Source organism: Palaemon carinicauda, unplaced genomic scaffold, assembly GCF_036898095.1.
Source record: "Palaemon carinicauda isolate YSFRI2023 unplaced genomic scaffold, ASM3689809v2 scaffold79, whole genome shotgun sequence".
In the NCBI taxonomy this organism is placed as follows: domain Eukaryota; kingdom Metazoa; phylum Arthropoda; class Malacostraca; order Decapoda; family Palaemonidae; genus Palaemon; species Palaemon carinicauda.
In genome coordinates, this window is record NW_027172082.1 from 382527 (window position 1) to 391467 (window position 8941).

Sequence of the window (8941 nt, forward strand, 5' to 3'; positions counted from 1 at the left end):
CTTCAGGCACTTCACTCCGCAGAAGTTGCTTTCGTACTTCATATACTCCTCCTGTAAAAGAAAGAGATCATGAGTACATGGAAGGCATAAGAATGACTTACATTACTCGAAGATTAAGATTAATTAATCAAAATTTTATTTAAAACATTAAATAATTCATAAGTATTATAATATTTGAGAGTAGAGAGCAGGAAAGGAAGTAGATAGACACATACTTGTGAATCCCGCCCAGCCGGTTACCGTAACCTTATCATTAGGCAATTACTTTTGTGGCCGAAGATCACAAAACGGAAATCCATGTGGATAAACCATGGTGGGTAGAAGCTAAGCCTCTAAGAGGAATTGCCTGCGAGGTGTATCAGGGGCTGAGACCACTCAGTTCCCTGGAGTAGAAGGGTAATAGTAGACCCCGTATTAGATATAGGTTCCGGCAATCGGCCGTGCTAAGACACACAGAGTATGCTGCAATATTGTAATGTGCAAGCAGACAGCACAGCCACAGATTTAGATGGTAAGACAATACCTATATATAGAAGTACCTAAGCCATCTGGCTGCAGTGTGATGACTGTCGACATGTTGTCGGCAGGTATGAGAAGGGGTGCATGTCCCTTGACGTCTCTGGAGGGTGCCGGCAGACCGACGGCACGCCGGAGGCCGATCCAGCAGAGTGGAAGGCATCAAGACAGACACATTGAGTATCTAAGCATAATACCATCGTGGCGACCGCCGGCACAGCGGAGGGTCGCCGGCAGGAGGCGGGGGCTCCAGCAGCCGAAGGCTGACGGCCTGGTGAGCTTGGATCAGTTCATAAGATAATTATGTATATGGTAGTATACCTAGACCGCTGGCAATCAATGCCGGCACGCCGGTGGCCGGCTCCGAAGGTCAGCCAGCTGATACTAGGTAAAGGGAGGGGTGGGACATCGGCTGTATGCCAACGGAAGGAGGCAGCCTCCGGCACAAGGAAGGCTGACGACCTAGAGGAGTGGGGGAATCTTATGAAAGAGTGTCACCAGAGGTAAGGCAGTATCGCCGGCAGTAGAGGCGGCAAGGGACCAGCACCATGATAGAAGGAGAGACAGGTAAGGAGGGATTGGAGGGGTAAGACCACATACCCCTCCGGCATCCCTCCGGAGAGAATGCACTCATGAAAGGAGTAGGTACTCCTAGCATCCAACGGCAAGGGGCCGGCAGTTGGCCGGGTGCCTGGGGTAACCCAAGGAAGGGTTAGAGTGCACTCAAGAGGGGGACCCCCTGCTGGCCGAACCGCTGCCAGAGGCTACCCCCATAGATCGCTATGAAGGCTATATGAACCAGAGCGGCCAGCTCAGCAGGAGAACAAGTTAGCCCTACCACTCCACCCCAGGGGAGGAGCTGTAGGACTAAGGGCAGATGTGTATAAGCAAGCCTACACCAAAGGGATAGGTGGGGAGGGAGAAGAAGAGGGGTCTTTCATAGTGGAGGCTCTGTACAAGAACGGCCACTAAGGATAGGGAGAACGCTCCCTAGCCTAGGTAACCAGGATGAGATTGGTACAGGAGTACCATCTCAAACTACAAAAGTACAGAACTAGCCCCCCCGAAGCCTAACCTAGATAAGGAGAGTTAATTCCCAGGCTAGGTAGGCTGAAAGACACATTGCAAGTTGCAGGAAGGGATGAGTAACCCAACCAGATGCAACTTTGGAAGGGCAGAGCCGTTCCTTATTTCTCGGTCGCAACCCTAAGGGGGAATCATTCCCTTAGGGTAGACTGAGAAGCGATAAATACTCTGATTGTAGACAAGATTCCCCTATATAGAAGGGGAAGCATGGCCAGACAGAGGGAATGCCCACAGGCAGGGGATTTAGGGAGCATATAGGGGTTCCTACATTTAGGTTAGGTTGGAAAGGAACGCAATCAACCGATCCCCTATATGGTCCCTGAATGCGAAAACACTTACATCACAGTTAACAGTATGTTAAATAATGCCACAATCTTCATAACTTAACCTATAATCACTGGTATATATCATGCATGAACACAAGTGCTAGGCTATCTAGCCTAGGGGCTAAGCCAGCAAACTAGTATGAGGTTGAACGACGACCGAGTAGTTCAGCTTTAAAACACGATATACCTAATTCCTAGCTATGAAGACTAAATAACTAACAATATCAATTAGTTAAGAGGCCGGATAAAGCTGTTCTGGCTAGCTAAATAAGGCATGCAAAAGAACAGCGACGCCATAAAATGGCTCGTCCGGGACCGGCACAGCTCTGTCACAAAACACAATATTTTACGAAAAGTAGAAGTTACTTTACGGCTAGAGCTCATTTAAACAATACTGGGACCTAGTACTCAACTTTCCAGAAGAAGGCGAGGCTGAAGGTAAAGACATAATGCCGATGTAAGTCGATGAAAATCGCACAAGGGGAAATCCGACTAGAGCAAGGCGCTACAAGCAGAAGGAAGAGGACGGACGTGACGTCATTTAGCTATGGCGCCCGTTTGTTTACGTTTCGAGTACCAAAAGGAGCCACGGATGAGTGTAACTGTGGAACGGCTCCCCAGTTATTCTCCACCTTTCCATATCGAAGTGTTAACTCTATATGGGGTGCAGATAGCTATGTGGCGTGTCAATACATACGTCCCCTGTTGATATACGATATCCAAGAGGGAAACCTTTAGGGTACTCGCACCAGAAGTTAGAATTCTGTGATAACCTGTGGTTTGATTCTCTGGGAATATCTTTGTAGTTAAATATACCCAAGGAAGCTACCGAAGGAACCTTCCATCAGGATGTCATGGCTTGAGCCCAAAAAGTGTGGATGACGAGTCAAAATTGAATATTGACAGGTTTGAAGTAAATTTTTTGTCCTTGAGGTAACAGATTCCTGACAGTAGGGCAATGAAGGCAATAGTGTTTAAGGTTACTGGCATTAGCAAGGTTACACAGTTTACATGAGGTGTAGTGTGGTATATCTAGTGTCTGTCCAACCTGCCACACAGGACGATATCCCAGCCTTATCCTGGCACTTACGATTATTTAATAAGTTTATTACGACCAATGACGTCAAACAAGGTTACATACAGTACATCAGAAATTAGCAGGAAAAAGAAAAAAAAAATATTACAGCATTGAATCATCGGTATATCATTTACAAAAATAACATATATGAGTTCGTATTCCATTATCACAACAACTGCAACCGACAGTTTAGCAACCACCAAAGTGTGATGACGATTCAAAATTACATCTAGGTGGTCATCTTTGAGTGAATATTGACAGGTTTGAAGTAAATTTTGTCCTTGAGGTAACAGATTCCTGACAGTGGGGCAATGAAGGCAGTAGTGTTCAAGGTTATTGGCAATAGCAAGGTTACACAGTTTACATGAGGTGTAGTGTAGTATATCTAGTGTCTGTCCAACCTGCCACACAGGACGATATCCCAACCTTATCCTGGCACTTACGACATTATGCCTACGCACCATGAGTCCACGACGCCGGTACTTGTGACGGCTATGCAGAAAGTTATCATGGTGTTCTATGGAAACACTAGTGACCCTCTCTGCATCCCTACGCTGTACTGTACAGGCAAAAGCTGCTGAATATATTCTATGTTTAAGGCAGCGAAGTGAGGGCTCATCATTTCTGTCATCAAGGTCCAGAATGCAGGTAGCTTTAGCAAGACTGTCCACCATGTCATTCCCAGTGAGCCCAATATGGGAGGGTATCCACATGAAGGACATGTCAAGCGAGGCATTGTAAGCAGCAGCGAGTTGACACATTATGTCTTGCACAACACGGCCACAGCTGGGCCTAGAAAATGTCAGTGCCTGGAGTGCAGGTTTGGAGTCACAGATCACCAATCCATTCACATTTCTTCTAACAAGTAGAGTTACTGCATCCCATATACCTTGAAGTTCGCAATAAGTGGAACTGGATGAGTTTGGCAACCTGCGACCATGCCACCCACCCTCAGGAGGTTCTAAAGTTGAGGAGAACATAGCACATGCTGCACTTCCATCTGCCTGTATTGAGCCGTCAACGTAGATGTGGTGTCCTGCAGGAACTGAAATTGACACTTTGGATATTGTTTCCAAAACAAGCTGTTTCTGTAGACTGGTATGGGCATCTTTAGAGGTTGGTGTGAAAGTGACAGCAGGAATAGGAACCCACCATGGTGGCAAATCTAGGATGACTGCTTGCTCAGGTACACCAATATCAAGGTGTCGAAGAATTTCACATACTGCCCTAACTAGGTTATGGCCCCCTGGCCGGAGTTGAGGTCTTGGTGCATCTTCGTCAAGTGATGCTCTGAGGACAGCAGAGAAGTTTGAAGTAAAATGTGGAGAGTGTAGACATTTAACAGAAAACAAAGTTACATTGGCATAAATTCTATCTATTAATGGAGGTAACATGAGTTCGGTCTGCACGTTGACTATCCGAGTGGAAGGAGGGCATCCTAGGATAAACCTCATTACTCTATTTTGGAACAGTTCTAGAGGTTGTAATGCCGGTCTGGGTAATTGAATTAAAGCAAGAGATAAATAGTCAACAACTGACCTTAAGAAGAGGATATAGAGGGTTTTAGCCACGGGGATCAAGAAGGTTTTTCACCATGGGGTGGATTCATTGTCATGCGGGTATAGCAGGGGTGAATCTGACTGGTGCACCTAGATATGTATACTGTGTGCAGTGAGGTATAATATTCCCACCCATAGTGAACACTGGCAGGTCTCGGAGGTTCAGCGCAGAGAATGAATGAATGATTTAAAGTTTTCAGGCATCCTGACATCTAAGGTCAGGATGCCTGAAAACTTTAAATCATTCAGCGCAGAAAAGATTCTGCTTTTTTCTAGGGAGAGTATGAGGCCACAGGAGGTACAGGACCTGTAGAAGTCTTGAAGGACACGCTGAACGTCTCGAGGGGTAGTGGAGTGGATGCAGACATCATCAGCATAGCAGGTTACAGTGGTTCCAGGGATAGCAGGGAGGAGAGACAGTACACGGTGCACAAGTATATTAAAAAGAAATGGGCTCAATACACCGTCCTGAGGTGTGCCAAGCTCAAAATTTTTATAGGAGCTACATGCACCCTTAAAGAAAACAGGCGATTATCTGTTACTGAGATAACCGTTTATCCACTTCAGAAGGTTTCCTCTGACACCAAATTCGACAAGCTGATCAGAATTCTGGAGACCTGTGATCAATTCTCTGGGAGTATCAATTTACCCAAATATCCCTTAGAAAGCTACCTAAAGGAACCATCCATCAGGACGACATGGCGATATCACCCATAAATAGATTTTTCGCTTTGCTCAAAATCCGTTTTATGGAGAAGTAAAACTGTGTGTCATCTGCAAATAATTTGAACTTCTCACCATGCGTTTGTAGCAATCTTGATAGACCAATAGTATACATTCAGAATAAGACTGGGCCAAGTACACCTGGAACACCACTTATTTTCTTGTTAAGGTTATTGTACTGAGGAAGTTAAGGCTGTCTGGATTCAGTTTCATCTGAAGAAATGCTCCTCACCGGATCGTTAGCCTCCATTTCTTTCATCATTTAGAAAAATGTCTAAAAAGCCTTCGATTTAAGGGTGCCGGTTTAGTATGTGGCCTACCTTTCGATTATGGCCTACGCAGTTCTACCTGTATTAGTATGTGACCTAACTTTACTTGACTGGACATAACCTAACCTAACAAGCCAGGTAGGGAGCATACTAAACCAGAATAAAAAAGGTAGGCCACATGCTAAACCGACACCAATTCAAGTCCACATAGAAAAGGATTTGCTATTCTTTCCGTATAGGTTAGGTTCTATTAATAACACTTTTTTTTTTTTTGGTTTGAGGATACTATAAGTGTTCCATAATCTGCATAAAAATAACAAGTAAACAAATTCATAATTCCACCGCTGAGTGACAACAGAAATTCCCTCAATATTTGACAGTACCTACTTGCAAGCTCTCATCGATAGTGAGTCTTATTAATTCCATAATTTTAGTAGATTCTGGTATTCAAAAAAAGTTTTCTATATGCTTTTCGTATGTATTGTGTAATTTATCACAGTATGATTTCAAGATATGAAAAAGTTGCAAGATTATGGGGTGTTCAATGGAAACAAGCTCTTGTCGTTGACTTCAGTTGGTGTTATTAAATACTTTATATCTTCTCATTAACATTACTTATTGACAAAACATGTCTGAGAGAGAAATTTAGGTTAGTAAATAAGTTTTGATTAAAGTAATGTCTTTGTGGTACAAACAATACAATATAAACTTCTTTGTGGTATAAACAATACAAATAAATTATCTGTGCAGAATAAACAGTACAATTTGATCAGACGCTCAGCTTAACAACACTTTACGTGAGGTGACAACTGTCATGATCCATTGCTGGTAAATTCAGGTAATTGAACTGATTCTACTTGTAATTAAATGAATGTAATAAGGAGCAGAACTTAATCTGTACTTAGTGTTGCCATCAAAAATTTTCAGTTCCCGCTAGCCAGAACCCTAAAAACCGCTAGATTTGGGCTTGGACCCGCTAGATTTACGGGATATTCTACAGAACTTAAAAAAAATCAACACTAAGCTGTATGTACCGTGTGTGTGTGTGTGTGTGTGTGTGTAAAATTGCATATAGTTCATACATCTGTATCTACACCTATATCTATCTATGAAATCACACATATATAATGCACATGAATATTGCCTTTTGATATTAAAAAAGATGAGAATAAATTTTATATGCAACTCGATACCTTATGGACAGACAGATAAATTCAATGTTTACCTTTGTTATTAACTATGGCTCCTCCTGCCCCTTACTCTCTTCGTGAACTTACTACAGCTGCTTGCGATGTTCCCTCAGTGGAAGTAATGTATGTCTGTTTCGTTACTATCATAATCAAAACATCTGGTGGTACTTCTTATTTAAAGCAGAATTTAGCATGTCTTTTTAGCCCCGAACGGATCCCAAGAATAGCATTCATCATTTTCGTTTGCATTCTATTTCTTATCTTATTTTTCACAAGATTCATCTAGCTAAAAATTCCTTCAACCTCTGTATTTGAATGTGAATACAAAACCTTCTTTAAGATAGCACTATTCTTCGATCTCTTAATCGATGTAATTGATGGCATTTTGCTGTCAGTGAAGCATCCCTTGCATAAATCGTTCAAGGGATCGCAAGTTGACACAGAATTATGCTTTGCTATAAACAATGTCATACGTCCTTCTGCAATCTGTACTTCACTTGATTTTCTTAAAGGCTGAAATGGTATTGTAAACTGTCTTGCACTGGATGAAGCGGCATATGCCCTGTTTTTTTTTTTTTTTTTTTTTTTTTTTTTGTGAGCTTTCAAGTCACATATCTTAAGACACAAGAACGCACTGACAAAATTTACAATCAGGCACACTTTCACCACTTTCCTTCATTTTTTTCAGTTAACCAATGTTTTAAATCTTCATCTTGAATCCACTCACTTCGAAATTTCTGTGTATATTGAGTCTTAAGCATTTTTACTTTAGATTCAATATACCTGTATCCTATAGTAGTCGCAATAGTCAACCCTAACCTACAAAGACTGGTTTACGTTGGTGTGATTACACTAAAAGTTGGTCAACGTTGGTTGGCAGGAATGAAATAAACTTCAGTAGGAATCATGAGTGATACCTGTATGGTATGTTAGAAGGTAACATGGCAGCAACTGGTACTTGGAAATACAGGCATCAAGTTTCGAGAATTCTACTGAAATTTGACTTTTGTAAATTGGATTGGAATAATTAATGAGAACATGTTTTAGGAAAAAATCCAGAAAACCGCTAAAATTTTTCAAACTAAGCTAAAATTTCACGCTAGCCGCTAAACTTATTTTCTTCCCGCTAGATTGAAGCAAAAAGATCCAGATCTAGCGGGAAAACCGCTAAAATGGCAACACTGTCTGTACTCCTCAAAAACTAACAAGTGATTATATAATTTTCAATCAAACAACGCATGGAGAAGGACTGATCACTTTGTTACTTTTAGATATCCGAGAAAGAAACACAAATGCGAGATAATTTGTATTTCTTGATAAATTTATTTTTCTATAAATGAAATAGTTAGTATTTTTATATTTTTTATTTTCATTTGAAAGTAAATATAAAATATTGTTGATTTTACTTAAAATGTTGATGTGCAATCAGGGAAAATCTTCACACCCAAAAAACGCTGTGATTTATAAAGAACCGAGAACTAGAAGCATTTCCCACAAAGTCTCTCTCTCTCTCTCTCTCTCTCTCTCTCTCTCTCTCTCTCTCTCTCTCTCTCTCTCTCTCTCAGACATAAAGCTGAAGCCTAGAGGCCAATCAAGAGCATGGGTCCATGCAACTTTATTGATGTCCTTAAGGTTCAAAGGTTTCTTAAGAATAACAGAGGCAGGAGACAATAATAATACCTTAAATGAAGGACAATACCCTAGAGACTGACCATGTATGAATAACCCCCTCTCCACCCTTAGTAGCACAAGGCTGGACCATCTAACAAGTCAGCATAGAAGAGTCTTACAAAGTGCCTATGCAAGAGACAGTGTATTGCATAAGGCCAGGCAATCTCAGCTCATTCCCGGACTGAGAGGATCTCTCTGCCAGTGCTAGTACGTGCTTACCCGGCACAGGAGACACCAGTCTCCCTTCTGTGCCTGCCATGTCTGTCTTCTATTTAGGTGTCTGGGCATGGACTCACTTATACAAAGAGAACAGACACTGCAAGAAGTATTCTGTGAACTGCAAATGTCAATTCTGCAGGGATTATGAATGGCACAGTGTCAACATATTCATTCTGGTTGTTGTGGGAATCAAGAGCAAATCTGTCCAGGATGATTTTTTCTCCATTCACCAAGTCAAATGCAACTGCAGAAACTGTGAGTTTGCATCAGAAAAAGTATGCAACCACTTTGAAAAGCATGGATC

At 41.9% G+C, this 8941-nt stretch overlaps 1 pseudogene; it reads right to left on the bottom strand.

The window, feature by feature from the left end:
* Positions 1-3195: 3195 nt before the first annotated feature.
* Positions 3196-4091, bottom strand: LOC137637488 (uncharacterized; annotated as a pseudogene).
* Between the last annotated feature and the right edge of the window lie 4850 nt (positions 4092-8941).